The sequence below is a fragment of the Periplaneta americana genome, chromosome 9 (assembly GCF_040183065.1).
Source record: "Periplaneta americana isolate PAMFEO1 chromosome 9, P.americana_PAMFEO1_priV1, whole genome shotgun sequence".
Taxonomy (NCBI): domain Eukaryota; kingdom Metazoa; phylum Arthropoda; class Insecta; order Blattodea; family Blattidae; genus Periplaneta; species Periplaneta americana.
Genome location: NC_091125.1, coordinates 20,387,814 through 20,414,686, shown reverse-complemented (window position 1 = coordinate 20,414,686; position 26,873 = coordinate 20,387,814). Strand labels below are relative to the sequence as shown.

The 26,873-nt window shown below is 33.9% G+C and overlaps 1 long non-coding RNA gene across 1 annotated transcript in view; it reads right to left on the bottom strand.

Annotated features, from left to right (window-relative positions):
- Window positions 1-1,890: 1,890 nt before the first annotated feature.
- The window catches only part of LOC138705822 (uncharacterized), a 30,746-nt gene continuing 5,763 nt past the window's right edge, over window positions 1,891-26,873 (bottom strand). The window contains exons 2-3 of the long non-coding RNA XR_011333821.1: window positions 10,510-12,369; window positions 1,891-4,298 (exon numbers count right to left, since the gene is read on the bottom strand). This is a non-coding gene — a long non-coding RNA (uncharacterized lncRNA). The remainder of the gene's footprint in view (window positions 4,299-10,509; window positions 12,370-26,873) is intronic.

Sequence of the window (26,873 nt, the reverse complement as noted above, 5' to 3'; positions counted from 1 at the left end):
GCCTTTTCCTCAAAACTTCAATTTCTGGGTTACGCCCGTTTTCGATTCAACTCCTCAATTATATATGCATGTTTTAATTAAATACTATGCTGCTTAATTGGATTTATTTGACTAATTCTTATATTTTTAATTAATATTAAAAAAATTTACAAAATGTCACTACTGATAGAAATTTATACTGATGTATTGTGGACTATGTTAGAGGACAGGTAACTTACGTGACAATTTGCTTCTTTAAAAATGTTCTAAACTAATATAAATTTTAATATCTGTTGTTTACTGCTGGGATATTTTTATCCAGTTTATGTCATAATATATATTTCTTATAATTAGAATTGCTACATTTGAAAGGAAATAAATTTTAAGGGACATTACGTGAAGACTTTAATTTAGAATGACCCTAAATGTAATAAAATACAAGCAGGTCTGATTTACCATAATTGAAAATGATTATCTTGAAGCACAGTTTCCAAAAAAAAAAAAAAAAAAAAAAATCTATCAGCCACATTGAATTATGACAGTTTCGACCAATATATGTCATCCCTTCAAGCAACACTCTTCTTAATCCCTCCTATCTTTCTCACTTCTTCTCTATCTACAGTTTAATGGTTTTTAATTGTCTTTCATATCTCGTCTATGTCCACTTTAAAATCTCTGCTGTTCAATGTTTCAATGGGCTCTTCCTTCCTTGGCAGTTTCCTTCTCATTTCTATCACGAAACTTTGCAGTTTCTATAATCCACAGGCCTTCGTGAGTTTTATACAATTTCAGAAACTCAAATATTTGGTCATTATTTCACTTATTATTGTTTCCTATTATTTTTACGTTCCATAGAACAGAAAAACAATAAGCTGATAATTTAACGCTCTTAAAACAGCTGTTAATTTAAATTCCCGCGTTTTTCTCCTTGAATTAAGTTATCAAGTGACGTTCATATTCTTCAAGTTGTTTCAAATGTCCTTTCAAGTCAAGTAAAAAAGTAGAAAGCGAACCAACTTTACTTGAAATTTGAATTCAAGCTGTTACTTGATTTCATGTCAACTTTACGTGATACTTGAATTCAAGCTGTTACTTGACTTCAAGTCAACTTGAAACATAGTTCACACTTTTCAAGTTCGTCGAAAAAAGTGACTTGAATTCAAGTTACTTAAAAAGTGTGAACGAGGCTTTACTCAATTCGCAGAAGAGCAATAAACATAAACATCTGTCAGCTCTCGATGAGAAACATTGATATTCCTCGTTGTTTGTGCAGAGATAAATAGATGGCAGTGAAAATGAGTTCTAGAAGACTTGAAAATCTACTGACAGAAAACGGAGCCCCTCAGTCGCCAAGAATCATCCGGACAAAAAATTAAACTGTGACAAAATCACTATTAGAGGAGAGTCGGGTAGTATCGGACATCGGGTAGTATCGGACAGTGCGTTTCTTTCATCTACCACCATATGGTAGTACCTGAATGACATGGTTACGTTTCTCTATGCAACATCACAGAAACGTAACCATATCAATCAGGTACTATCATCGTGTGGTAGATGAAAGAAACTCACTGTCCGATATTACCCGATGTCCGATATTACCCAACTCTCCCCTATCTATCACAATGATTTCTCCGGACCTGTCACAGTTAGGAACTGTGACGGCAAAATGCTATCACATCCCACTTCTAGTCGCTGGTGAGATAAGGATAAGGATACCACAGGTGTTTGTGACAAATTAACAAGTGTTCAACTGTTCAATAATCGTTTCCTCTGTTTTGTGTGGTCGTCAGTTGAGAAAATAATATGCTTATCGGTACAAGTACGTATAAGTCTTAACAAAAACAAGTTACAATGAAATTTTGGTGGTCAGGAAAGAAAGTAGGAAGAGGTACGGTAGCTTAATTATGGACAGATTTAAACAGTTTATTGGCAATTTTTCATTGTTAGACCAATAGCATCTGTATAATTGAGATACCCAATCAAAGGTTGAACATAATTGTATATGCCCCTACTGTCTACATGTTATACGAAAAATACAGACAATTACTGAAAAATACTGACTACTGGTAGTTTCTAACTGCATACCTACTATTGGTCACCCGGTATAATAAATTACTGGTACTACAATTCATAACACCTGTAGAAAACGAAGCTACATTCATTGATTCAATGAGACTATTTATTTATTAAATATCTTCAATATAGCACTTGGAGAAAATAGTCGTAATTCAAGACGAGAAACTTAATAGAATATAGAACACAGATATCTGGAAAAATTATAAAATCATTCTTTTCTTCTAATTAGAAACCTCACGTCATTACACAAGGAGTAACAGATAAAGTAATTTCTATCTTCCATCTCAAATTGAGAAGCTGTTAGAAGGAATTCACTGTAGAATTTAGTTCTGAAATCAATCTTACTGAAGAATTTAAGAAAAGTAATGTGAAACTAAATGTGGAAAAACAAAGTAGTTTAGAAAAATGGTTACTTATTTAGAGTAATAAGCAATAAGAAAAGGGTAATGGTGCTAGAGCCACTTGCAACTTTTTCATTCCATAAAGCAGTTGGGAGAAGCATCACGAATTTTAATGGGAATATCGAAGCTGTATTGCTGGTATTCATCAACCTATTAAAAAAAAATAGCAAATTTTCTAATGCTATCATCTTTATTGATCTGAAAGCTACAATACAGAAAATAGTAAACAATGATTTATTAAAAACAGATTATTAGATTTTTCTATCACAAAATCTAAAAATAGCACAACTTTTATTTCTGTAAAGTAAAGCATAATCACAATTCAGAAAAAAATTGCAGACAGAATGAAATAATCTGTCAAATGGAATCCCAGAAATGCCTAGGCCTAATGCATTCTAGAACAATAAGGGAATTCAACTGTTTTTATCTAGCAAAACATCTAAAAAAAAATTGGTGGTATCTATTCTTCTAAACTGTATTCCATGGAATAAGTATGAAATCATGGACAAGATACCCTTTTCACCCATAAAAACATTCTGAAAATAATATTCTATTAGGTATAAGAAAAGAAATTTCTTTCTTAAAAACAGTTGAGCATTAGTAAAAAATGTATTACACTGGCTACTGGTACCTACTGCATTGACCATGTTTTTCAAATGTAGATGTAATAATAGTGTACTTGTTTACAAACTATCACATCTTTATATAAATGTCCTATGTACATTTAGGGATTGGTAGCCTATAGTTATATTTTACTTTGTTAATTTCGTAAAGTAATTAGTTTAACTTCTAATCTATAAGCTGAAAAAATAAAGGTTGCACGTCGAGTAACCATAATGTTTTTAGTAAAAAGCGGGGCAATAGAACAGTTTTTAGCTAAAAACGGGTGCCATAAGGCAGTCGCCCTCTCCTCGTATGGAAATAAGTTTATAAAACTTAGAATGTCACGATGTAAGTATTATGACACTATATCAAGCAAGACCACTATAAAATTTATACAATTTCTTCCAGCAAAGCATTGTTGAAAATAAATCAAAGTTTTTTTTTTTTTTCGTTTTCTGAAAAAAAAAAGCTGTAAATAAAATAAAAATAGACCTACAATGAAAAGGGAATGGAATTTTCCTCAAAGAAAAATGAGAAATGATGGAATTTTAGATCAAATCGGAGGGGTGGCTGGAACGACATTGCAAAACAAGACAGTTCTGATCGAATGGGATGTATGGTATCATTAACCATAATTAATAGCTTACAGAAATACTTTTGATTAATGTTATATATCTGTTATCGTACTTAGTAATATTTGCCAGCAGATTTGTTTAGACTGGACCAGCGAAAGTTACACTTCATACGAGATCTGAGACTTTCACAGTGTTGAAATTTAAAGTTTCTGTTGCATTTTAATGCTTTCTCTAGAAGAAACTGTCTTCATGTTTTGTAATCTAACTCTCTATTGTCTGTTTCTTCGGAGAGAAATATGAAACTAAAATATTTCACATAAACGTCACTTTTATAACTTTATCAAGAGTACCGGTAGTGTACTAGTTGAAAATGTCTTGTCTTGTTTTGTGTCTTCTTTCAGATGGAGATAGAAATTTCGAAATGCTGTTGAAGTGTGGAATCACAGCAAGAAAATTTTAATTGAAAATAATCCAAAACTATATCATTATTAAAATAAAACAGAAAACTGAAATGAATCCATAAATTTGCAGAATGGGGTACCAGTATCATATCTTGAATGCTATATCAGCATATTCCTGTTCGTTTTCATTGTTCATGACAACCAAATAATATGTGGCTTCTTCTTGCGAAGTTTTTTCAAATATATCCTCCTACGTGGTAATTCTGAAAATGAAAGTAAAATATAATTAAACATACAGTTTATAACATATAGCTTATTAAAATTCTTACTCTAGCACACTGGTATAGGATTTATGATGTCGGTACCTTCATAAAAAAGCATCATCAATATAGGCTATTACCGCTATTATATACCAAGAAACATTTTTAATTTGCTTCGTATTAGTTGAAAGTGCATAAAATTATGCAGAATCAATGTTCGTACATACATAAATTAGAATATTCATTCTAACAACTCCTAATATTTTTTTGATTAGGCCTATACTACGCTTTTCACATATAATTCGTCAGTGGATTCTGCTGAGTAAACTGGCACATGACATTCTTCGGGAGAGGGCGGAGTCTGCTTTCGTCCCTTGATCAAGCTAGTGAGCAAAGGGGCGACAGTTTACATACCATGTTATGGACGTGTGTATGTGTGTATTGTATGTGTATGTTGTGTGTGTGATTTTTTAAGTGAATGAGTGAATATGAAAGAGCGAGAGAGTGTGTGTGTGTGTGTTTTTTGTGTGTTCGTGCAGAGAATTTATTACCAGTATGTAATTTTTGTAATTACTGTAACCAAATCGTTAATACAGACTAAATTCTTCCAACTTATTAGCTTTATTGAAATGTTTTATTGATCTATCACATAATTCTTCAAAGTACCAATAAATTATGAGCTAGGTAATAAATAACAGATTTGAAGTTATGGGAACAGTAATATATATATACTAGTACTAATATATTAAAATTAAATTTAAAAATTCGAGTACCGGCAGTTTTATAAAAGGGGCTGAAGTTCGTGTGTGATAGTTTGTATACAAATGTAGAGAGATTCTTAAAAATGAAAGTGATGACAATAGTGTTACACACTGTAACCTGAGTTAGATTAAGCAACAACAAATGTAGCTGAGTTACCTCAACCAAACAATGAAGTTGCTGTTACATTCTCTGTTCTGGAGGATACATTCGTAAAGATAATGACAGGGAATGAGATGAAAATGTGTTCAGATATGTTAAAATTTACACCTACATTATCCGAAAGTTGAACTTGTCACTAATAAGATATATTAACAAAAGTGTACTACATAATGGATCGTATGCAGAGACTAAAAGGAAGGCAGAAAATAGGAAAGACTGGAGAATGCTGGATTTGTAGTGAATGGCCTACCCTTAGGCAGGAAAAACTATGAATGAATGAATAATGTATATTATGGTATATATATATATATATATATATATATATATATATATATATATATATATATATATATATATATATATATAAACGGTTAGCACGTCTGGCCGCGAAACCAGGTGGCCTGGGTTCGATTCCTGTCAGGGCAAGTTACCTGGTTGAGGTTTTTTCCAACCTCAACCCAATATGAGCAAATGCTGGGTAACTTTCGGTGCTGGACCCCAGACTCATTTCACTGGTATTATCACCTTCATCTCATTCAGACGCTAAATAACCTTAGATGTTGATAAAGAGTCGTAAAATAATCTACTAAACAAAAGTTGTCCAAAGCTAGAAATGAAATATGAACTTAATGTGAAATTTTACTGTTTATCAAAATTCATATTCACTTATATTTATGAAGAGACCAGATGCCTTTCTACCATTAACTCCATCTTACTCTGTTTTCATTCCAGGTTATTAAAAACCAAATTCCTGAATGTCCCTCAAACCCCTCAACTCCCTCTTAGTATGTATACAAGAGTAACAAAAACTACAGTGGGTCTTCACCAGCCATGGAAGTAGAAGATGCTGATAGATTATGGAAACATTCCATAGAAATTGGTTTCCACTTCGTCACGCTCCTGTCTAACAGTGAGTCTAAAACCTAAGCTTCAAGAAGAAAAAGTCTATGGTGGCTCTAAAATTTGTGAAGAAGAATATGTGAATCATGTAATAAAGAGTCAGAGAACAGGATTGAGAAATACTGGGAAAGAATAGAAGACTAAAAGTTGACACTGGGAGGCAGTGACAGGTCACATGGCAACCTTAAAGAACCTACTACAGTGAAACCTCTCATTTACGGACATCGAAGGGACGTAACAATCTGTCTGCATCTGGGTGGTGTCCTTTACTGAGAGGGAGGCTCCCCAATCTAACATTAAATTTATAATATACATTATGTATCCCTTCACGTTTTAAATGAATTGTATTACTGTAGTTCAATTCTAAATACAGTATAGGCCTACTACAGAAAATTCTTTGCAACTTTGAACTACAATAGATAAGACCGAAAAAAGAAAATACAGTATGCCTATTGTCCCATGCAAATTTATTCTAGGTCTATAGTTATGCAGTAGCTACTGTAATTTACAGTTTTCAACTTAACCTTTACATTCAGGTGCCATGTCTCTCGAAACCGAACAAATGATTGAAGTGAAGAGAATAATTTTACTAACCCTATCATGTGTCGAATACAATTTCATGATCGCAGAAAGCTGGCCCCTCAGACAGGTTAAATTTTATGACTTTGTTTATCCACCTGCTTCCAGCTAACAAGGGTTAGCCAGCTGGGCTAATGGTAGCCTACAAGATCCTTATTGTCTTCTTTCATGTTAAGGAATTTCTGTACTGGTACAGTTCTCAAAACTAAATTTTCCATTTTTGTAACACATTAGGTCTTGAAATCTAAATTCTGTCCGCAGTCAGGAGGTAAAGCAAGCTTTAGGACTGTGAAACAGTTGTCCGTGTCCATGTCTGTAAACGAGAGTTAAATTTATCATTATTTCTATATTTTTTTCAGTTAGGACATAAAAATCTGTCCATATATGAGGAGTGTCCGTATCTTGGGGATGTCCGTAAGGAGAGGTTTCACTGTATTCTATAAGCCAACCCCTGGAATGTTTACAACTCGGTAGCATTTCAAGTATAAAAGATTATGGTCTGTACTTGTGGCGGCCATGTCATTGTTGTCAATTTAGTGACTTTCATCACATCTTATTCTTTTAAAATATTTGTCAGTGAGAAACATCGTTACTTATCTATTGTTTAAATAGGGTTACATACTTGTTTTAAGTACTCGTTAGTGTTAGAAATAAAGTTTTAATCATTAACACTATAGGAAGTAAATTAATTTTGCACCACTTTTTAGCGATTTTTCATAAACCAATATTGGCAATGTTTGGTTTGAGTTTGAATTTTGAGCATTACTGCTTCAGTACGCGGCATCATTAAGTAACAATTAACACAGATATTTAAATCTAGTACATGTCATTCTTCGTTATTACATTATTACTGGTGTAGTGGTGTTTGTAATATAATAATGTATAAATTTGTCATACGAGGAGTAAAGAGAAACATGAGTGTCACAAAAGTGATTGTGTTAATGATAATCGGAATAGACCCAGTGAATCCAGCCTTAAAAAAATGTAATGTTTTGTGTAAGCTTCAAAGATTCGCATTATTGACTGCACGAAACAATTTATTGTATACACCATGTATGTGTGTGTTTAAGGGAGGGAGTATGCCTTTTTTTAAATCACGGTATGTCAGAGGAAAATCTTGGGATAACATACTGCCTCTGACTTTTTTTCCCCACTTCCCTCACTGATTGGGAGACACAGGTAGTGATACCACAGTCTAGTATATACAGTCACGAAGCTCAATACGTAATGAATATGCATCCATAGGTAGTTGCTAACCGCTAGGATCACTACTATCGCCCCATTACAGAAAATGCGAAATAGTACTGGCACAGTCTATTGTTCCTAGTACCCTCATAAACTCAAGCTTCGTGACTGTATATACTAGACTGTGGTGATACCTTGTGATATTGATGAAAGCAGTAGTGAAAGTACCGGTACTGGTAACGACAATGACTTCAGTAATAATATTGGCAGAGTGATTGCGTCAACGTGAATCGGAACAGTATTAATTCACTGGTGAGTTTTCTTATATTTAACCTAAGAAGCAATGTTTTTATTATGGCATGCATGGAGAACGCACCATCGTTCCCTCTCTTCTCCTACTAATTTTCCACTTAAATCCCTTGTGTTGTGACGTTGTAAAGAGGCAATCCAAGAATACCCGGTCTGTACTGTACCGGTACATAATAAACCAAAACCTATATGCTGGATTGTTGCACATTTCATTGAGAAGATACAGTCAAAGCACAAACATAAAAGAAATTGTTTAACCATTAAAAGTGGTGTATTTAAATTAATGAGTAACTGAAACTTAAAATATTCCTTATTTTAAAAACTATTAGATCTAATGAGTTAAAATTTTACTTGTTATTCTCTATGTATATATTCAGTCTATCCTGCAAATTTGAAAAAGTTTGGTCACATAAAAAAGATCAAAGAAATAGTTGAGTTTCGCCTTAAATATTTAAGATTGTGCAGAAGATGCTTCAAATTTTTTTTACTTAACAGATACATTTAATACTGAAATTCCAGGTCCCATATTTATTCCCACTAAGAAATTATGTTTGTAATGAAACATCTAAAAACACAAAACATTTCCGGATATGATGGTTGATGACATACGAACAAGAGGCCTCATATATATTTTACAAGGGAGGGGCTGATGAAGGTCTCTGCTAGCAGAGTGATGTAAGATCTCCCCGGTAAAAAATGTTCAGTAATTTGATCTTGTGAAAAGAACCTTTAGAGCATCTGGACATATGGTAATTATTATGAGCCAATTATTTAAGAGTTTTAAGCACAAGTTTTCATAAAAATGTGGCTCAAATATAATGAATAAGATATAAAATCGTGATAGCCGAACACAAAGGAAATAAATATAATTTTGTCAATCGAATGGTGATATGCCTTAATATACGGTACAGTGTTAAATATCAAAATGTGTGAAGTGTAAAGCTGTTCTAAATATTTATTTATTCAGAATTTTCTCGATACTTTCTTTCTCTTGAATATAACCTTTCTTTGCTTTAAATCTCTTTCTAAATCCTTACTTGCTTTAGAGAAAATGTTGATAGACATAATTAATATCCAAGAGCCAAGTTAATCATGATAAAGTTGTAGTACATAGGAGGAAAACGTATATCTTGAGCTGTCAATGTATTGACTTTCTCATGGAGAGTGAAAAAAAACTTTAATTATGAACTGGTAAAATGATAGTACGGGAAACAATAGAAATGAGAATTCCTGCACAACTGCTCTTTATTCATAGCAAATTCGAAGAACTCATAGTTATTATCACTTCTATTCTTTAACGAATTAAATGACTTATGGTATTCTTCTTCAATGATTTCATACATTTCATTACATGTTGTTCTGCAGATCAATTTTTGTGTTGACTATAAAAAATTATTTTTCTGAGTAGGCTTTTAAAAGCGAATTAACAAAACTTTACCCAATGCAAAAGTTTTCTTTTCTAGGACTTACATTTCTTTAGAATTCTTAATTTTTAATTTCTCATTAAGTTTATAGCATCATATAGCAATTTTCATTTTCTGTATCATTAACTTACCAGTATTTTACATTTTGTGCACAATTTTTTAGTATTTAATTTCTCATTACGTTTATATCGAATAATGCAAGTTTGTATTTAAAAAACCAGTCTCGGAAAATCAGGTTGATGAAGCTGTATGGACGAATAAAATTAAAGAGTAAAACAATCATAGTAATGAAATAATTACATAAAAGTGTGGACTCTTGAAATGAAAATTAATATTATTGATCCTACACAATTTTCTGCAGTGTAATAGATAAAATATATCTCATTCTGACAGATTGCTACCATATTGCATTTTCGCTCATTGTCATTATAAGTTGCTTTCAAGATTTCAGATTTAGAAAATAGTACATAACATAAAATATAAGTTTGGGGACGTAAATTATTAATTTAATTTTGTTTTTCTCGTGCATGGAGTACCTATATGAAAAGTTTATGTCTTTTCTACTTTTCAGCAATGATACAGTATTTTAGCTTTATATTAGTGCTTAATAATACACAATCAGACAGAAATTGGCAAACAAATGGCTCCCTAAAACAAATTTTTCATTAGGATCTTAACATCACGGCTTTTGTTCAGAAACTCAAAATTGATTATTGCAGCATCACAATGCTATGATCAGGTACATTTCTTATAATGAAGCCTGAAATTTTATATTCTTCTAATTAAATATGATTAATAACTCTCAAACTCATATCTTATCTCAAACTATGATTTAAAAATCATAGAATCTAGGGATCCCAAACAACATAACTTTAAAATATAATAAATATACGAACCAACAAACCATGGTGATGGTACCGGTATTATTGAGGAATCCGTACCACTAGTTGTAGTACCCCAACTTAAGTGTTCATCAATTTCTGTAGTATGTGGACGCCATACAATAGTTGGACCACCTGTTGTAGAAGCTCCAGGATCTGTACTTTTTAATCTATATAGATTAATTTTAGGAGAAAATATGTTCCTTGATAGTAAAGTTACACTATGTGTATTTCCTAAAATTTTCTTAAATGCAGGAGTAGTTGTTGATATATATTTTGGTTGTGTAGAGCTTGTTTCTAGATTTTTTTCCACTTCATTAGTTAGACCATCATGAATAGCACTGTGTACCATTGCATCAGATGTAGATACTTGAATTGAAGAGGAGAATTGTGTACCTGCCTTTGTAGGTGCTACAGTATGTGTATCTCCTAAAATCTTTTTAAATGCAGGAGAAGTTGTTGATATATATTTTGGTTGTGTAGAGCTTGTGTCCAGATTTTTTTCCACTTCATTAGTTAGACCATCATAAGTAGCTCTGCGTACCACTGGATCAAATGTAGACACTTGACTTGAAGAGGACAACTGTGTACCTGCCTTTGTAGGTGTTACTAATATGAGGGTCCGTTCCAAAGTAGGAAAGAAATATTTTGAAATAATACTATCTGTAATCACACATTTCGTTGCCTCTGTAGGTGTAGTTATAGAATAGGGAGTTTTCTGCCTCCAAATTGTTTGTATCAGTGTCATTGTTCTCTGGTTGTCCTGCACCGTTGTTGTTGGTAGCTTCAGTCCTGTAGTTTCCAGACTTCTTTTTGAAATACCAGTGACTCTCTTTGTAACTTCTGTGTAATCAGGCGTATTTTTTGTCAGTCCCTTTATAGTCCTAGGAGAGGACGGTGGTGTCCATGAAGTTATACGCTTCGATTTTATTTTTTCTTGATCAGAAGTAACAGTGCTTACTAAATGCACATAATGACAGGTCGACCCCAGAATGATAGTGGACGATTTCCTTGAATACAAAGTTACTCCGCTTGTTTCTTTCAAATCTGTATTTAGATTTTCCGTGGAAGTGTCATCACCAATAATAGTATTTGTAAACACCAAATTAAAATAATTTGAGAAAAAATCCAAATGGAAAACATAGGATGTCTGGGTTCTTGCATATATACTTGTTCTCACCACATCTTCTGGAAGTAACCATTGACTATAAGTTGAAAATTCATCATAAGTACTAGCAAGTGAGCGCATAGAATAATATAATATGCTACAGAAACCTGATGTGGGTAACTCTTGTGCTGTTTTAGATGTTTTTGTGTGAAGGCTTGATTCAGAAACTGATTTTGGCTGTAGCAATTTTAGCGTTGCCCAACAGTAAGTATCAATTTGTTCTACTGCTGTTGATTGCAATTTTAAGGTTCCTTGATTTTCTTGAGGGTTATTATAAGTACTTGCAATTAAAATCTCATCTGTAGTTTTTATTTCCCGTGTAGTATAGGAAATATTTTCTAGATCTAAATTAGAGGTTACTAATACAGACAAAGTTCCTATAGCAGATTCTGAGAGTGAAGTTTCAGAATCAATCAAACACATAACTCTTTCTGGCACAACAAGATGATATTGTTGCTCCATTATTTCGTCATTCAGTGCAGTCTTCAGATTGTAATTAGGACTCAGAATTATAAATACTGACTGGCCACTATCAGAAATATGTTGACGTAGGGCTATAACATTATTAAAATGTTGCAATGTGATAACATTTACATATTCTGTCGTCTGTATGTGGTCCGTAGTAAATAAACATGTTGATTCCAGCGGGATTCCTTGAAGATCTGTGACTCCTTCGAAGTCAACTGCGATGGTTGCATCTGCTAGTCCTAGATTGCACAAAAACAAAAACTGTAATGAATACAAATGCTATTATGATGTTCATTTGTTTAAATCAGCTTCTTGAACTTAAGCAAGTTTTAAATTGAAGTAAATTGGTTTAGAAGAGTAAAATCAAATAAATAAGTTTATTACAGTTTTATGGAGTTTTCAAAACTAAATTAAAAGATATGCTCTTTAGCAAAAAAAACTTTCATATTTAATTTTAATTATTATTGTATGTAAATTGCTTTAACTCTGACTAATCCTATTGTAATTTTGTACTATTTAATGACTTTTAAACCAAACTAAACAGTTCATGATAATCATAGCTTTATTTAGGATAAAATGGAACTATGTATAAAATTGTTTACCTTTTAGTGAGGGAAAAGGATTTTATAGAAAACTTAACATAACTACCTCTAACTTCATCAATTGACATCAGGGGCGATTTCTCAGGGCATGCTATGCTTGCTGCGCAAGCCCAATATTTTCGTAGAATGTGTATTTCTCAAAATGGGATTACGTACATTAAAATTTATTTTTATATTTGGAATACTGTATAGGCGTAATACCATCTGCTGGTTGCACACCGCAAGTATCGCAATGCTTGTTCGTTTCTCGGAGCTACAGGAAAGACGTAGAAATAGCGAGAATATGATGCGTGCGCAAGTGCCTTCCTCCTTGGTCCGTCCTAGGCGCACATGCTTCTGCTATATGTTGTTTGAAGCTCTGGTCCGAGAGCTACACCAATGACTATTTAACGTTACACAGAGCAGTATTGACAGCGGGAATATGCTGTCATTTGCGAGTGCAATGTAATTGTATGAGTGGAATGCATGTGTTAGCTGCTGCATGTATTATTAATTCTTAAACACTAATTTGAAGTATTGCAATGAGTTCGGAATTCTGTGTTATTGAAACCTTATTATTAAATCCATTTTCCCGAAGGACTATTCAAGAGAAGACAGACAATATAGAGAATATGTGCGCTTGTTCAGTGCAGCTCAATACAACAATGTGCATTGGCAGGGTCGAAAAAAACTAAATAAACTGTTTTGTTGGCCATGTTTGTTATATTATATCGAACTTCTACATCTCATAAGCGAATATGATCCATGACTCATAATGATTTCATAATTATAAAATAAATTATTTATGTGGGTCTGATTATTTTTATTAATTATGAATTATTATATCCTCCCATCTTCCTCTATGAATAAAAGAGCAAGCCTAACTTTCGTGACTAGCATTCGCCTCTGATTGACATAATAAATGCGTTACAATTATTCTGCACGATTTTTCTTCCAGATTTGACACATTATTTTAGAAAAAGTTGAATTCAGGGGTAGCTATTCAGGTGAAGTGGCACTTCCTCTATGTACAATTTTTTCTCGTAGTACTAATAATTAATTTTAATTATTACCAGTACCGGATTCCTAAAACAAAAAAAAAAAAAGTTATTTTTTTAGCCGATATGAACAGCTTTTAGATGTATAAACAGTACCTGTAACCATCCATTGAAGAGAATAATGTCAACTGTTACGAGAGTTAAGTTTGATGGTATGTATATTTTTTTTAGTATTATACTCATGTTTATCCATGCTACTGGTGAAGTCAAAAAGATTTTCCTTTATGTACAGAAGAAATTCAGGAATATATTCAATTTATTCATTAACAATTGTTAAGAGGGACTTGTAGTTTGCGCATACTTGAAGCTAATGGTTTCATTTGTTCAATTTTTCGCTGAATGATATCTAGAGTCAATCGAAATGAGAAACCAATTTGATGTTACTTTGTTTTATTGACTATTGAACAGCTGGTTATTTAATATGTACAATCCTCTTAGACTGATCTACATGTCAGCTAAGTAATTAGTCAGGGTCTGAACCGGAGACTTGAGACGTGAAGCCTGCTGGTTGGTTACTGTCAATTCGACGACAGTTAAACGAAACAGGCAGAGTTGCTGGAGGAACTCAGTTTTATTGAATTCTCCCAGGCTAGGGTCACATGTCAAAAAAAATTATGGTTTATTTAACGATGCTCACAACTGCAGAGGTTATATCAGTGTCACTGGTGTGCCGGAATTTTGTCCCACAGGAGTTCTTTTACATGCCAATAAATCTACTGACATGAGCCTGTCGCATTTAAACATACTTCAATGCCATCAACCTGGGCCAGGATCGAACCCTCAACCTCTCGAGCATAGAAGGCCAGCTCTATACTCACGTGTCAATTCTGGTGTCAAACTTACATGGTCTGACAGAAAAGGAGGTCATGACGTTGTATATGATAGGCATAGCCTCACGATAGTGTGTTATCCTACATGAGTCCAGCAAGTTTGAACTGTGACTTGTATCCTCGTGAGGCAATAGGAGGGATGACTTGAAGTCATGAGTTATTTTCTTAGTGATAGTTCTTAAAGTATATGACTGGTTATATCGTGAAGCAATATGAACCAAGTCAAACCAGACTGATTTTTACCCGTGTATTACAATTGTAATAATAGGCCTAATAATAATTAGAACCCTAGGTTTTGGGCCATTGGGGCTCTTAGTTCGACCACTGGAGTTGGTGTCTATTGGAACTTATAATACTATAGGTGAAACTATTTGGGTTACTATAGTAGTATCACAGTCTAGTATATAGTCACGAAGCTTGAGTTTATTAGGGTACTAGGAACAATAGACTGTGCAGGTACTATTTCGCATTGTCTGTGATGAGGTGATAGTAGCAATCCTAGTGGTTAGCAACTATCTATGGATGCATATTTACTACGTATTGAGCTTCGTGACTATATATAGTCTTTATTGGGTTGGGGACAACTCGCCACAGAAAATTGGCTACAGAGGCAACTGGCTACAAAATTGAAATTCATATCAAAGACAATTCGCCACATAATTGGTGCAACAATATGATGTTGAAGAAAATTCAGAATTGACGACATAGTTCCACTCACTCATCTTGCTAGCTTTTGTTCCAGTAGAGGATGTCCATGAAGCATTTGTCCAACTTCAGGAAACAGTGGAAGGTGATCTGATTCGGGTATTTGATTTTGTAGAAGATAACTACATTAAAGGGCGATGACGTGGACGAGGCAGACAACAGCCACTCTTTGCACCTGATACTTGGAACTGCTAAGATCGTGTCATTGAAAATCTGCCAAGAACTACTAATACCTAATACATGCGAAGCTTGGCACAGGAGATTGAACCTATTAATGGGGAAAGCGCATCCTTCCTTGTATCACGTGCTGGAGCAACTGCAGTTGGAAGTGGAAGAAGTGGGCAGATGCATAGAGAGATTGGAAGGTGGTCATTCTCCTACTAAAAAGAAGCGAAGTACATCGACATGGACAGACGAATATCACGTATAGTTGAAGAATACCCGCAGTACAAGGCAGAAGGCACCGTCATTCAGTACTTGAGAGCTGTAGGCCACAACCTAGCAGGACATTTTTGAAGCCAAATTTACATGTACACAGCAATTCACATACTTAGTGGAATTAACAATTATTAATCTCTGTATCCATTCGCACAATATAGAGCTTCTGGAAGTTATGGATTTATCTTTGTACCTCAGTGTGGCAAATTGTCTGTTTGTGGCGAATTGTCTCTATTACCAATTTTCTGTGGCCAATTGTCCCAGTTACCAATTTTCTTTGGCCAATTGTATGGAACCAGTCTTTATTAGCTGTCGTTATAGCAAAAGCTATTGACATTGTCAAAATACTTAGTGTAAAATTATCGTACTAAAATATAAAATATTGTAATACGTACACCACTACAGATAAAACAAACTGATCCCGAATATCCTTAAAGTTTACAATAGAGAGTCAAGATAATCAAAAGTAGGCCTATATCATCTGGATGAAAATTAGAACACACTGATCCCAAATAATAATCGATGTCTTAGAGCATTAGATAGAATCATAAGACCTAGATATATCTCAAGAAAGGTTAAAGTGAGAATTTATAAGACTATCATTAAACCTACGGTTACTTTTGGAAGTGAAACTTGGACCCTACCTGAACGAGCAATAACTATCTTAAACACTTGGGAAAGGAAAATTTTAAGAAAAATTTATAGTCCTGTTTATGATAAGGGAGTTTGGAGAATCAGAACTAATTCTGGATTACAAGTATTATACAAGGATACAAATATTGTCACTGATATAAAAATCAGAAGGTTGGAGTGGCTGGGCCACATCATCAGGATGGACAATAATAGAATTCCTAAAATACTACTAGATATGAAACCAAGTGGTAAAAGAAGAGTTGGTAGGCTCAAATTACGATGGCTGGATGATGTCCAAGATGATCTTGTCAAGGCAGAAATTAGGAGTGGAGGCAGAGAGCGTTGGATAGAGAGGATTGGGCGAAGATTCTTAAGGAGGTCAAGGCTAAACTAAAAGGGCTGTAGGACCACAGATACAGATGACGATGATGATGATGATGATGATGATCCCAAATAATATTTTATATTCTCTGGTTACATATAGTAAGACAAGAATTAATTTAGTAACAATTTATGAGAAACTCCTCAAATATCACAAAAATAATAATACAATTCAGAGAAAGAAACCAAAAAAACTCCGTAGCTTGATTTTTTTAATTCAAAATATTCTTGCATAAAATAGAACGGGTTTCTAAGAATACCATTTTAACTTTTACTTTGAATTTGTCTACTGAAACCACTGTCTAAACATCTTACGGCCCAAGATATAAGGACCAGGAGCGGCTGTACAATAAGAACTGCAGAGCTACAGAACTGCCATTTACATGGACCTGTAAACTGTAAAACGTGCTCTTATGTAATCTAGTTCATTGTTTCATTTATATTTCCAATTCATTCTCCTTCGATTCGAGATTTTACTGTCTGTAGGAGACTTGAACTATTCGAGAATTTTATCTGTAGTGTACTTTTCGGATCTGTGATCGGCAGTTCCCATAGGACTGCATTAGAGCTGCAACCGAAGCAGCTCTCTCTGAACATACAAAAGAACCGCCAACACCCTCATCTCTTTATGACCTGCGTTAGGAGAACACATAGGCTTCTGGATTTACTGTATATCATTACAGTTCCAGTGTGTTAAGTACTGTGGGTGATGTGATGTGATTAGTCAGTGTGTCTAAGGAAATATTATATTTTAAAATGAATGAAATGAAAACCTAAACGACCAACCCTTTTCTAAATTAAAAGAGAAATTGCACAGAGAACTCTCATCTCAATGTCTTATAATTCCATCTGCCGGTACGGGTGTAGGCTAGAAAAATTGGCGTAACGAAATTCAGTAGGAGTTAAAAGCGTTCGAACGATAGAAAGTTCCTGATGGTTGTTCATTCCAGTATCAATATGTGGAGCATATCTCCACTACGTGTAGTTGTGCCGGGTGGGAAAGCTGTAGCGCACAGGGTGGGTAGGACAAGCAGATGGTTGGAGTACAATTTCTGGTGCAGAGTCAACTTTGAGAAGGTGCTGTAATTACACACGTTATCCGATTTAGATGCAATAAACAGCATGTGTTTGCTAAATACACTATTTTTCATGCAGAACTGCCAACCTTTGTAACTGCGGGCCACTACAGATAAGGACTACTTTTAACTAATTTTGTTTTAGGCAGTATTTCTTTTTTCCTAAATATTAAGTTACCGGTACTTAATTGACAGTAAATATTACATGCTTTCTTGGTTCGGTTTAATATTTCTTCTTTTATTTTTTTTCATTTTGGTGTATAATAGTTCCAAGATATTCATAAGTTTTCACATGTTCTAGTTCTTCCCTCTCACAATTAATATGGATTGTACCTATTGTTTCTCCTGTTCTACCCATTTGCATTACTTTACTCTTTTTGGTATTTACTATTATTCTCTTACTTCTTAATATTTCCGTGGTAATGTGACATCAGTTAATGTAATCTAAAACTCTGTTTATGAAATGGGCAGTGACTACATGGTCCCTGTATTATCTTTTGACAAGGCATTTCAAAATATCACTTGAATGGAAGCAGAATAAAGACCTCTGTTCTTCAAGGGACAAAATCTGGTCTACAGATGACTCCAAGACTGACACAGTAGAGATGGGCGATAGTAACTTATAATAGTATTGATAGTACTATCGACTGTTGTTTCTACTATCGATAGCCCTACCGATAGTTATAATCAAAACTATCGATACTATCAGTAGTCATTACAAACTTTTTTTTTGTTAATTGGTTATAAACTGAATATATATCTGAATTTATGTCAAAACGAGTACTGAACTATTGATTTAATAATACATACAGAATTGAATCTGAATTACATACTAATAACACACAATATCATAATCTGTCCTTAAAGATCCAACATTAACCATCATTATGTCTTTTTTTTTAAACATGTGACCATTGTTCCAAGGATAGTCTAAGTTTCTCACTAAAAGAAACATTTCTACTTTGTTGGGATGCAGACGGTTTCACCTTTCATTGTAGTGTATTGTATTGTATTTATTTGCATTCCATTGTATTCATACATCGCTTCACAACTAAAATATGGAACATGTCAAATAAAAGAAAATCTTAATAGTACTATAAAATCTTAATTGTAGTCACAGTCTAGTTGAAATATATAGGGTGCAGAAGAGTTTCATAATATAGTCTACTAGTACAACACAAAATTTTAGTATCAATACTTAATACAACACAGAAATATTCATGAAGCGTTGTTGAATGTCATGAATTCATCTACAGAATAGAAGGTGTAAGAAATTAGATACTTCTTTAATTTGGCCCTAAATAATCTTATGTTTTGAGTTTGGTTTTTTACATCCATAGGGAGGCTATTACAAATTTTACTGCCATACAGCGCACTCCTTTTTGATAGCATGATAGACTTGCTGATGGAGTATGAAAGTCTTTTTTATGCTTATTTATGCTATGAACTGTTGAAGTAGTTACAAAGTTTTCATGATTACATACGAGGAAGTTTATTAATGAAAATATAAATTTATATCTTCTCACCATTCGTGAGCTGCCACAAGGGACAAAGAGTAGTTAACCATAGAAATTTTTACAAGTTCATGAAAAACCATTGATTTTGTTTTAACAATGAAATTCCTACAAGTACGTAACTGACAAGCCATGGGCATTATTTCTAGTTTTTTTTTTTAAATGGTCCTACACGATTCCCTAGATTTGGCACCCATTATTATTCTAATTACTCTTTTTTGTAAGTTTTTTTATTTAGTTTACAGTTTTGGATTACAGTTTAGCCGAGGGAACTTAAGATCCCAGTGAATGCAGATACTTCCTGACCAAATTACTTAGTTATAGGTGAATGATGTATGATAAAAGGAACGGATAAGTGGAAACAAAATACTGGATTTGCTTAGTTAAATATGAAAAATAATGAGTGCATGCCTCAAAATTTGCGTAGTAGTTAAATGGAGATTTAATGTAAAAATTGTAAGTTATTTGATAGTAGGCTAAGTTCAGTTTATAAATTATAATTCGCCTACTTAGGATCAGAGAGCCGTATCTACATTTTCTCCATTTTTTATCTGACACAACCAGGAAACCAGGAAGTTGAGGTCTATCTGAGGATCAGACAAACCTATCTGTATCTTAATTAGTACGAATTTTAGGTGCTAGCATATCTACATTTTATGAATAATAGCACGGATCAGACAAATGAAAGAGCTTGTCCGTCTTTAGATTCTAAAAACAATGCCAATTAATATAATATTTGAAATGTAACAGCGCTTATGCTTCTCTGATCCTAGATAAATACAGTACCTACATTATTTATGGTTAGTGCCACTCCTCTTAAATGTATCGATTATTGCCCATGTTCTTTATCCTCAGCAGTGCATTAATTTAAATGATGATTTGTATCAAGAAGAGTGTCATGCAGAAGAGAGAGAGTAGCAGAAAAGTTATGGTTGCATCAGCAATTATTCAAAACAGAATTCAATCTGAAATTTCATAGGCCTCAAAACGATATGTGTGATAAGTGTTTAAAATTTGCAAATCTTTCTCCAGAAGAAAAAAAGAACGACGTTTTGGAAAGGGAACAGGGATATCACATAAAAAAAAAAGAAATGGCAAGAGACTTAAAAAATGTTCCGAAGGAAAAAGCAAAAGACGGTGAAAGTATGTTAGTCACATTCGACTGACTTGGAAGCTGTGCTTTCCTGTCCAAAAATAAGTCCATGCAGCAATGCTCATATTGAAAGAGTTCTTTCTATGATCTCAGCATGGACATACAACAGAAACCATCTACTCAGTTAAAGCAAAACTCCAAATCTATAACAATTTCTCAGAAGAGTGAACAGTAGGGTTGCCAACCCTCCCGTATTTCCTGGGTTCTCCCATATTTGTCCCCAATTTTTAAGAATCTCCTGGCTCCCGTATTATTCTTCTCTTCGAGCATTTTTCTACCTTATTTTTGCATAATGTAAAATTTTTTATTCTAAACATTTGATTTTGCCCTGAATGATGATTGATTATATTATGAATTTTGTTGTTCAAGAGATGCATTAAAGTATGCAGTCTTTATAGAACGTAATGCTTGCCAAGAATGGGTTTTAGTGCTCACTCGTTTAAAATCAAATCGTGTTAATGTTATAAATTTGGAAAACTGGCTGGTTTTGTTCTAAGCATACCAAGTAATAATGTTCATACAAAGAGGGTATTTTCATCTCATGAACAATAATTGGACAGATGTTCGAAACATGAGCACGACACATTTAATCAAATCAGAGCTGAAAATTGCAGTCGATTTCAACTATTACACGAGACAAAATCTGTCTCAAAATACTCTTAATTTAAGCCTAGATGCCGAAGTACAGAGTAAAGTTGTTTTTCAGTAACTGAACCGAATAATTTGTCTATTTTTACCAGAACAATGGAAGGAGTTCATAATCGTACCTATTTTTAAGAAGGGGTACAAGACTAACTGTAGTACCTTTCGAGGAATATCACTTTTGTTGACGTCCTACAAAATTTTGTCTAATATCCTTTTGAGAAGATTAACTCCATATGTAGATGAAATTATTGGGGATCATCAATGTGGTTTTAGGCGTAATAGATCGAGTGAAACTTACAGCAGAGTCCGTATAGCCTAGTTTCTATCTGATGCTTTTTCAATTCACTGTGGACTAAAGCAGGGAATGCATTATCACCTTTGCATTTTAACTTTGCTCTAGAATATGCCATTAGGAAAGTTCAGGATAACAGAGAGGGTTTGGAATTGAACAGGTTACATCAGCTTCTTGTCTATACGGATGACATGAATATGTTAGGAGAAAATTCACAAACGATTAAGGAAAACACGGAAATTTTACTTTAAGCAAGTAAAGCGATAGGTTTGGAAGTAAATCCTGAAAAGACTAAGTATTATCTATCTCGTGACCAGAATATTGTACGAAATGGAAATATAAAAATTTGATATTTATCCTTCGAAGAGGTGGAAAATTTCAAATATCTTGGAGCAACAGTAACAAATATAAATGATATTCGGGAGGAAATTAAACACATAATAAATATGGGAAATGCGTGTTATTATTCTGTTGAGAACCTTTTATCATCCAGTCTGCTGTCAAAAAATCTGAAAGTTAGAATTTATAAAACAGTTATATTACCGGTTGTTCTTTATGGTTGTGAAACTTGGACTCTCACTTTGAGAGAGGAACAGAGATTAAGGGTGTTTAAGAATAAGGTGCTTAGGAAAATATTTGGGGCTAAGGGGGATGAAGTTACAGGAGAATGGAGAAAGTTACACAACACAGAACTGCACGCATTGTATTCTTCACCTGACATAATTAGGAACATTAAATCCACACGTTTGAGATGGGCAGGACATGTAGCACGTATGGGCGAATCCAGAAATGCATATAGAGTGTTAGTTGGGAGGCCGGAGGGAAAAAGACCTTTGGGAAGGCCGAGACGTAGATGGGAGGATAATATTAAAATGGATTTGAGGGAGGTGGGATACTTTATTTTATTTTATTGGGTTATTTTACGACGCTATATCAACATCTAGGTTATTTAGGTCTGAATGATATGAAGGTGATAATGCCGGTGAAATGAGTCCGGGGTCCAGCACCGAACGTTACCCAGCATTTGCTCGTATTGGGTTGAGGGAAAACCCCGGAAAAACCTCAACCAGGTAACTTGCCCCGACCGGGATTCGAACCCGGGCCACCTGGTTTCGCAGCCAGACGTGCTGACAGTTTTACTCCACAGGTGTGGACAGGTGGGATATGATGATAGAGAATGGATTAATCTTGCTCAGGATAGGGACCGATGGTGGGCTAATGTGAGGGCAGCAATGAACCTGCGGGTTCCTTAAAAGCCATAAGTAAGTAAGAAAGTAAGGATAAATAAATAGGCAAACAAATTGCTATAAAGATTTAAGTGTGTCTAATGAATGTATTGAAATAAACTACGAATCCTCTAATATAAGAATGATAATAATAATAATAATAATAATAATAATAATAATAATAATAATAACAACAGTAATAATAATAATAATAATAATAATAATTATTATTATTATTATTATTATTATTTATTATATTATAATATTAATGTGCGGGCCAACAGCCATAAACCAATGATAGCCCAGCACAAGTGATACAGTAATAATACTGGTACATAACAAACAGAATTAAATTTAAATACAATTAATTTACAGTAAAAAACTGAAATAAGTACCAGTTAAGTAAATTAATTTTAGTGTTAATCACTTGAAGCATATAAATGAAAATAAAAGTAACAGTAATGATAAAATAAAAATAAAAATAAACTTAAATACAGTAATCTTGAATGAAGAATTTTCCTCTAATGTATGATATATTATGAGAATAATAGTGATGATAAGTATAATTTCTGAAAGAATGCATAAATGATAAGTCTTGCCAAGAGCAAACTAAGTCTATACATTGAAAGGGACGAATTCGCAGCCTATTTATTTGTCTATGTTCGCAGCCATGCATGTTGGCATTTTTAATGCATCTGGAGACTGGTAGGGTATAAGAAATTTTGAATTTCTATTATAAAAAAGTTTGTGGGCTCTCATATCTTTCGTTGGAATACGTAAGGTAATATTGTTTAAGAGTCACAGGATAAATACCTTTGAGGACCTTACAAAAGAACAGATAATCGAGCTCATTGAATCTAGCACATTGACAATTAAAATATTCGCATTTTCTCTCATAACTATATCTGGAATTAATGGGCAGAAATCAGAATGAATATAAAGATATAAATTTTCTTTGCATAATTTCTAATTTAGCCGAATCTGTAGTTGTAATCGAATTCCAAGCTACAGATGCATATTCGAGTTTCAATCGCACCAATATATAGTAGAGCATTAAAAGAGAATCAGACATGGAAAAAGAACGAAAGAATCAGTTGACTTTAATTTTAGTTTGTGTGCGGTTAATTAATTAGTGTGATTGTGATGTGATTTTATTGTGTTGTTAATCAAGACCATGAATAAATTTTTAATTAGAAGACCACGGATAGATCCTACCCAACATGGGTGGGAACCCAATGATCATTGACAACTATCCCGTTCCGATATAATGGATTTGAATTCCGTTCAAAAATCAACTGATGTATAAAGTTCGTCTTCACATATTTCAAAACTCTGTGATTCTGTTTTGTTGTGCGAAAGCAAAATAAAGCTTGCTGGTAAGGATAGAATTTTCTAAAATTCATGGCAGAACAAACTTCCGTGGATTTTGTACGATGAACACAAAAAAGTGGTATTTTGTAAAGTATGCAAGGAAGTTAGTGATAAAAAACTATTAAATTTCTTCACTAAAGCGGACCCTTGTTTCATTTCCTCCAGCTTTTACAACTGGAAACATGCCTTAAAAAATTTGTCCCCATGAAATATCCCAGTGCCATTAAGAATCATCGCAAGTACTGACGATGCAGAGTGGAGTAAATGTTGCATCCAGTTTGAATCTTGCAAAGTTGCAAGACCTTCAAAATTCTTGTGTCACCTTACATAAACTATTTTCATCGTTGTTATATTTATCAAAGCAGGGACTACCAATCCACGGGCATAAGGACAACCAAGTAATTTCCATCAGAATAATTTCAATAATTTCAAGGGAAAAATTGTTTGCAATTTCCATCAGCTTATCAAAACAGGTCTTTACTTATCCTCTTAATAATATCTAGAATCTATTATAATGTATAATGTATTATTATCATCATCATCATCATTATTATTATTATTATTATTATTATTATTATTATTATTATTATTATTTTTATTATTACTTTCATTCATAGTGTTCTGTCCAAGGGCAGGTCTTTCACTGCAAACCCAACTTTCTCCAATCTTTTCTATTTTCTGCCTTCCTCTTTGTTTCCTCATATGATCCATATATCTTAATGTCATTTATCATCTGATATCTTCTTCTACCCCGAACTCTTCTCCCGTTCACCATTCATTCTACTGCATCCTTCAGTAGGCAGTTTCTTCTCAGTCAGTGACCCAACCAATTCCTTTTCTTCTTCCTTATCAGTTTCAGCATCATTCTTTCTTCATCCACTCTTTCCAACACAGCTTCATTTCTTACTCTGTCTCTCCACTTCACACATTCCATTCTTCTCCATATCCACATTTCAAATGCTTCTATTCACTTCCCTTCACTTCGTTGTAATGTCCAGGTTTCTACCCCATACAATGCCACACTCCATACAAAGCACTTCACTAGTCTCTTCCTCAGTTCTTTCTCCAGAGGTCTGCAGAAGATGCTCTTTTTTCTATTAAAATCTTCCTTGGCCATTGCTATCCTCTATCTGACTTCCTGGCAGCAGTTCAAGTTACTGCTTATAGTACACCCCAACTATTTGAAGATGTCCACTTGCTCTACTGCCTCATTTAGAATTCGTAACTTTATTTTCTGTATTTTTCTTCTTATGACCATGCTTTTCGTCTTATTTGCATTTATCTTCATCCCATACTGCTCCAGAAAAACAGTATTGCATTGTATTCTCCATGCAGTGCACATTCCCTTAATCTTACTGGTGTAAATGCTGTCAAGATGTATTATAGTTTGATCACATTTTTTGGCTGTGTTCAGAGGTTATATGTGCTTTCCAGCAGCAGTCCTGCAAAGGGGGTCATTTTAAGGGAAGTGATTGGTATTTCAGTCATATCCCATTCTGAAACACGTTGGAATTCTCGTTAGAAGCCATTTGACCCATTGTGCACCATCTGCCTGGTATTTTGAAGTCTCTTGAACTTATTATGGCAGAAATAAATTTGCCAGAAAAAAATCATAGTGAAATAAAATCTTTAAGTCTTCATTTGAGTGCATAGTTATGGCTGCATTTTGGCACGAAGTCCTGTCTTCTATAAATGAACGAAATATAATATTACAATCTAGGGGCATATCACTTGATGTTGAGAAAAATTTAATGAATGACTTAATTAAATAGCTGCAGGATCTACGATATAATGGGCATCACATTTCTAATGAAGCACAATTAGCTACTGAAAACATGAACATAGAACCAAGTTTTCCTGAAGATGGAAAAAGATGAAAAAGGGGAAGAGGTTTCATGAGGAGAGTAATTCAGAAGACACGACAAGGAAGTTGCAGCAGATGATGTCTTTAAAAGAGAAATAATTCGAAACTAGTTAACCAGGTAATTTTCTAAAAAGTTGACAGAGTAAAGAAGTTGTAAAGTTAATCAGAGAAATATTGTTCACTACTGGTACTTTGGACTTCGTATAAATTACTTCAAAATCGCCTTGAAGGACAAAAAGAAATTCTTAGCTTATTTTCTACAGTGTAGAATTACACATACTTCACTATCCACTATGTTGAAGAAAAGTCAAAAGAACTTGTTCAGAAATACCCTGATGATCTCTCACTTCATTCAAAAGATGTATTAGTCCACACTTGTGGAGTAACGGTCAGCGCTTCTGGCTGCGAAACCAGGTGGCCCGGGTTCGAATCCCGGTCGGGACAAGTTACCTGGTTGAGGTTTTTTCCGGGGTTTTCCCTCAACCCAATACGAGCAAATGCTGGGTAACTTTCGGTGCTGGACCCCGGACTCATTTTACCGGCATTATCACTTTCATATCATTCAGACGCTAAATAACCTAGATGTTGATACAGCGTCGTAAAATAACCCAATAAAATAAAAAATAAATAAAAGATGTATTACTGCATTTGAGAAAAATTCACAATTCAGTACTGGTATTTCAGAAGGACACGGAAATTCCTCCACTGATACTTTCAAATGAAATTTATTCTAAAAAACGTCAAGTTGTTTTTGTGAATGTTTGTATTGCTATGCGTATATTTTGTACATTTCCAGTCACTGTTTCAGAGGCAGAGAGAGCTTTTAGTAAGCTGGATAATCAACTGAAAACTTGGTAGAGATCTATCACAGGACAAGAAAGCCTTAACTCTCTTTCTTGTTTAGCTACTGAATATAAACTGGCTTCAGAAATTGATTTCAGTGACGAAAATCTGTCAGGTTTGAACGAGTATCACA